The 6,229-nt window shown below is 42.2% G+C and overlaps 1 non-coding gene across 1 annotated transcript; it reads right to left on the bottom strand.

Moving 5' to 3' along the window:
- Nucleotides 1-2,840: 2,840 nt before the first annotated feature.
- On the bottom strand, nt 2,841-2,911 carry TRNAC-GCA (transfer RNA cysteine (anticodon GCA)). Its single transcript has one exon. It is a non-coding gene; the product is annotated as a tRNA-Cys (tRNA).
- Between the last annotated feature and the right edge of the window lie 3,318 nt (nt 2,912-6,229).

The following is a 6,229-nucleotide window of genomic DNA, read 5'->3' as shown; positions in this document are numbered from 1 at the left end:
AGACGTATGATCATTACCCTTCAACCGGGTTATTCTATTCCACTTCTAGATAGAGAAAAAAACTAAAGGAGAATACTTTAATTATCAAGTAGTACTTTCTTCAAATTCCGATCCAGTCCCCCGAGGACGACTCCCATACAATTCTTGCGAGAGCTGGAGAAGCGTCTACGGGTAAAGCACCGTATCCATATAACTGCCTGCCACCTACGCTCCGCCATCCATTCCAAGTTTAGGGACCTAGGTTATAGTATCCCTCGTATTTTATCTTTCTTACCGTTTCGTAACTATGAGAACGAAAAGCAATTTCAAGCCCAGTGCCGATTAATCTTCCAATATGCTAGTTTCAACAACTCTCGTTCTTTACACTTCTTCTTGGCTGCTTGGCCTGTAGTAGGAATCTGTTTGGTTTCAAACTCCGATTCAAACAGGAGGAGTACGCCATGCTAATGTGCCTTGGATGATCCACATCTTCGGGGGGGGATATTAGCTGGGTAAGGAAAACGCTTTCGGAGATTGAGATGTCGATTTGTTTTTCATCGAAAAGGAAGAAGGCCGAGGGGATAGCAGCCTTCCTTCGGGCTTTGCCGTCTACGAAGGAGTGTGGTTCGTTCGACAAATTCCTACCTCTATATCTATCTCTGAGGTGTTTGGGTTTTGCAAAACTCCATAGAATAGTCCTTTTATACAGACTGCTAAGTGCGGAGACGGGAATCGAACCCGTGACCTCAAGGTTATGAGCCTCGTGAGCTACCAAACTGCTCTACTCCGCTCTGGAGTACCAGAAACTGGTGGACAAAAAAGGCTTTTGAATCCAATTTCAAATTAGATTAGAAAGATAGAAAGGCCATCCCATCCCAAGTGGTGGCCCGATTCGGCCTGGCCTGGTCGGAAAGAGATTCTAAATCTCGGTTTACGAATTTATACCAACTATCAAGGAATTCCTAAAGTTTTGGGTGGAATGGGAATTGCTATTCTTTCTACTTCTCGAGGACGGGTTTTTGGAGTTAGCTCACCCTCGCGAGATCGCGACCCTTTGTCCCGCCCATTGTAGCACGTGTGTCGCCCTTTTCTTTATGATAAAGAAGGGGGTCAGATTCCCCTTTATTTTTTTGCGTTTCTTAATTTTGTATTCCGCTATTCCGACGAATATTTTTTTAGTAGATATTGGAATTGGATTAGTCAATCGATTCATAACTGCCTTTCGAGCACAACCATTTCGAGCACAACCAATATATATTAGAACCCAGCTAAAACGAAAGTTCCATTAAAGAGCGTTTCCACGTGGTAGAACCTCCTCAGGGAATATAAGATTTTCATGAGGCTGATCCTGAGCTGCGGTCAAATCGTCTGCAGGTACATAAACTGCTTGAATCGAAGTTATAGATCCCTTTTTAGTAGAAGCAATTCTTTCTTGCAAAGAACCCATTTCATAGACAAACTTGGGGTTTGCGAGCCAAGGTAAGATCGGCTCGGGATCATGGGACCCTTTTCTATCAGATAGGAGGGGCTCTTGTACAAAATAGACTTACTAAGTAATAACCGCTTGTTTGGTTCGAGGTTGAGCTCACCCGCCGCCCTACGTCAGTAGTCTTCCTAACTTCTATTCCCTTTTTTTTGCTCTAAGGTAAGGTCCTTCAAGAACAGCATTGCGGTCGCAACGGGGCTCTGGGTGAATATTGCGTTATTGTCGCAAGCATACGACTCATCACGAAATAAAGAAATAGGAACATCGTGTGTTCGATCTTTCCAAACAACAGAAAGAGTAAGACCACTCTCTCGGATAGCCCACAGCCTCTCTTCTGGATGCGAAAGAAGATTCGATCAACGAGGTGGCGCGACACGCGACATAGGTAGTAAAGTAGTGATTTTGGGCCCAATTCATACTTCTTTTTTGATTGGAATTCTTATCCTAGCTCGGCCTACTCGCGAGATGTTAGCCTTCAGCCTGATTACATACTTTCTCGAAACAAACAAAAAGGAAAAGAAAGAGAAAACAGAAATCATGATCAACTAAGCCCTCTCGAGGGCTTGCTTAAGTCGTGATTGGATCAATCAGACTCCCCCACAGGAAATGCCAAGGGGCGCCCTTTCTCATTATCATCTACCGCCCATTTCTTCATCATCTGCTGCTGCCTTAAGTGCGTAAGGACAGGGGCCCTCTGCTTCCCATCTCACCTCCCGGAACTCCGGAAAAAGCTTGCCAGAGACTTGACTCAAAATTTTTTGAAGCACGCACAGAACCGGAAGCGCCCCTTGTTTCAAAGAGAGGAGGACGGGTTATTCACATTTAATTTGATGGTCAGAGGCAAATTGAAAGCTAAGCAGACATAATGGTTCGTGTATATATTTTACAGAAACGTGAAACCAAAGTTGGGGATAAAGTAGCCGGAAGACATGGGAATAAAGGGATCAGTCAAATCTGAACCTTGTCGCTCTTCTTTCCTCGTGGGCAGGAAGCACACCAGCAGCGTGCGTTGCGTGATTCCACTGTGTTTTTTGCACTTGACTAGGTGGACAGTTGACCGGAAGATAACTTCGATTCGCCCGGCCAGCAGGCGGGCGGCGCTTTTTTGGATGGAAAAACTCTGACTTCCTAGTTTTAGTTAGTAGAAACCTAATTGGTTAAAATTCGAGGAAAAGAGAGAAGTTCTGGATAAATTAACAATGCTGAATTGAATTGACTAATTTAAGTTCCGCCTATTCCACATTAATGGGAGTACATTATGTTTCTGCGACTCACCAAAGCACGAAAGCCAGTTAGAAAATGGATTCCTATTTGAAGAGTGCCTAACCGCATGGATAAGCTCACATATAAAAAAAACCTAAGTATTTTATTAATCAGGCGGCACCCAGATTTGAACTGGGGATAAAGGATTTGCAGTCCCCTGCCTTACCGCTTGGCCATGCCGCCAAAAAATCCGATCAAAAATCGAGAAAACAGCAAGTATTCATCCACGTTTTCTTACGAAAAGCCCCTTTTATTTTGAATATGATTCTACTTACTTTTTTCCATGTGTTGCAGGGAAACAATGGGAAGCACTAAGGTTTACAATCGAGGTTAGCACGTGCATGATACGTTGTCTAATAGCACATTATTGTGCAATTGCAGGAACCATTCTAATATTTAGGTTTTTAACAATTTGGTCTTGCACATGTAGGTCCTGCTGTCAGAGGTTTTGACCCACTGTTTGACCCTTTTTGCATATGGGGAAATGAGTTGTCCATGAATATCAATCAAATCAATAAACTCAGAAAGATTGTTAGGATAAAGAAATTACCGACAAAAAACAACAAGATCTTTGTCTGCACAATGAAGAAGACATCAATTCACTACAAGATGGTACTAATTATTATACCTTGCCTTTTTTATTCCTTTGCCCCATTTCCAATATAGAGAAGATATGTATGCACATCCTTGTTTTCAGGCCTCTCAAACCACCTCTATGGTCAGGAGGCGATGAAGGTTTTCATACAACACTCACGGTTCAATATTGAAGTGTTTCTGAAGAGGACGAAGGGCGGATGGTCAATCATCCACAGGCACTGGCCTAAAGTTGCAAAGACCTTCAACATGAATGAAGGATCAATATTCGCCTTCCACTTCAGCAGTTTTCCAGATGAGATGCATTTGTCTATATACCGTCTATGATGCTAATTTCGAAGGGTTCTACATGTTGCATGTGAAACTTGGTGCTGGTGCAGTTGTGTAATGGGGTAGCTGAGTGCTGAACCTAAATCATGTTGTACTCTGATGTATTTCAATTACGAAATTCTGCTTCCTTAATATGGAAATGAAATATATTATGTGCTTAACATGAATGTCAATTAGATTAATAAATGGATTATTAATAATAGGGCAATTAGCCTGCTAATGGTGAATTAGCCTACTAATTAGGTTTTTCTATTACAAACGGTTATTGAAAAAACACTGTGGGCGATGACCTCAGGCAACGCACACAGTTTCTAGGAATAAACCGTGTTGGATCAATGAACTATCACACACGATTTTCTCTTGAAAACTGTTTGCGTTAGGCCACCTTGCGCAAATGTTTACCACATAAAAACTGTGTGTGATGGACAGCCTTTGCCACACAGTTTCTTCTACGGACCGTGTGTGATGCATTCAATAACGCAAATGATTTAACGGGAAAAATTGTGTGTGATGTACCTGTGAACGGAAATGTTTTCCTTGGAGCGACTATGTGGGATGTACATACGAACGGAAACGTTTAGCGGGGACTGATTGTGTGGGATGTACTTGCGACTGGAAACAATTTTGCATGTATAATTGTATTTTTTTTTAGCTCTACTGTACGTATTTCCGTGTTTGAGTGCTCGCCGGTCGCACACGACCTCATTTTGCCGAGCATGTGTGCCAGGAGGGCATATCCCCGACGGTTTCTGGGTCGTGTGGGAAGGACCCCCTATCGCCCACACTCACTAGGCGACGGTTCCAAATGCTATCGCGGAAAGGGGTCAAAAACCGTTTGTATAGCACCGACGCGTAAGAGTGTATGTAGACATGACCGAGACACCTCTCCGGTCAATAACCAATAGCGGAACCTGGATGCCCATATTGGCTCCTACATATTCTACGAAGATCTTTATTGGTCGAACCATTATGACAACATACGTAATTCCCTTTGTCCATCGGTATGTTACTTGCCCGAGATTCAATCGTCAGTATCTTCATACCTAGTTCAATCTCGTTACCGGCAAGTCACTTTACTCATTCCGTAATACATCACCTCGTGACTAACTCCTTAGTCGTTTGCTTGCAAGCTTATGATGTGTATTACCGAGAGGGCCCAGAGATACCTCTCTGATACTCGGAGTGACAAATCCTAATCTTGATCTATGCCAACACAACAAACACCTTCGGAGATACCTGTAGAGCATCTTTATAATCACCCAGTTACGTTGTGATGTTTGATACCACACAAGGCATTCCTCTGGTATCCGGGAGTTGCATAATCTCATAGTCGAAGGAATATGTATTTGACATGAAGAAAGAAATAGAAATAAAACTGAACGATCATTATGCTAAGCTAACGGATGGGTCTTGTCCATCACATCATTCTCCTAATGATGTGATCCCGTTATCAAATGACAACTAATTTCAATGGTTAGGAAACCTTAACCATCTTTGATCAACGAGCAAGTCTAGTAGAGGCTCACTAGGGACACGGTGTTTGTTTATGTATTCACACTTGTATTAAGGTTTCCGATCAATACAATTCTAGCATGAATAATAAACCTTTATCATGGATAAGGAAATTTAAAAGAACAACTTTCTTATTGCCTCTAAGGCATATTTCCTTTAGTCTCCCACTTGCACTAGAGTCAGTAATCTAGATTACATTGTAATGAATCTAACACCCATGGAGTCTTGGTGCTGATCATGTTTTGCTCGTGGAAGAGGCTTAGTCAACGGATCTGCTACATTCAGATCCGTATGTATCTTGCAAATTTCTATGTCTCCCTCTTTGACTTGATCACGAATGGATTTGAAGTGTCTCTTGATGTGTTTGGTTCTTTTGTGAAATCTGGATTCCTTCATTTGCTCCTTCCGAAGTAGCTATGTATTCTGCTTCACACGTAGATCCCGCCACGACGCTCTGCTTGGAACTGCACCAACTGATAGCTCCACCATTCAATATAAATAAGTATCCGGTTTGTGACTTAAGAGTTATCTGGATCAGTGTCAAAGCTAGCATCGACGTAACCATTTACGACAAGCTCTTTGGCACCTCATAAACGAGAAACATATCGTTGGTCCTTTTCAAGTACTTCAGGATGTTCTTGACCGCTGTCCAGTGATCCACTCCTGGATTACTTTGGTACCTCCCTGCCAGACTTATGGCAAGGCACACATCAGGTCTGGTACACAGCATAGCATACATGATAGAACCTATGGCCGAGGCATAGGTAATGACTTTCATTTTCTCTCTATCTTCTGCAGTGGTCGGGCTTTGAGTCTGACTCAACTTCACACCTTGTAACACAGGCAAGAACCCTTTATTTGACTGATCCATTTTGAACTTCTTCAAAACTTTATCAAGGTATGTGCTTTGTGAAAGTCCTATTAAGCGTCTTGATCTATCTCTATAGATCTTGATGCCCAATATATAAGCAGCTTCACCGAGGTCTTTCATTGAAAAACTTCTATTCAAGTATCCTTTTATGCTATCCAGAAATTCTATATCATTTCCAATCAATAATATGTCAT

This window comes from Aegilops tauschii, chromosome 7 (genome assembly GCF_002575655.3).
Source record: "Aegilops tauschii subsp. strangulata cultivar AL8/78 chromosome 7, Aet v6.0, whole genome shotgun sequence".
Taxonomy (NCBI): Eukaryota; Viridiplantae; Streptophyta; class Magnoliopsida; order Poales; family Poaceae; genus Aegilops; species Aegilops tauschii.
The sequence above is the reverse complement of the archived record's forward strand: the minus strand, read 5'-3'. Positions and strand labels throughout refer to the sequence as shown.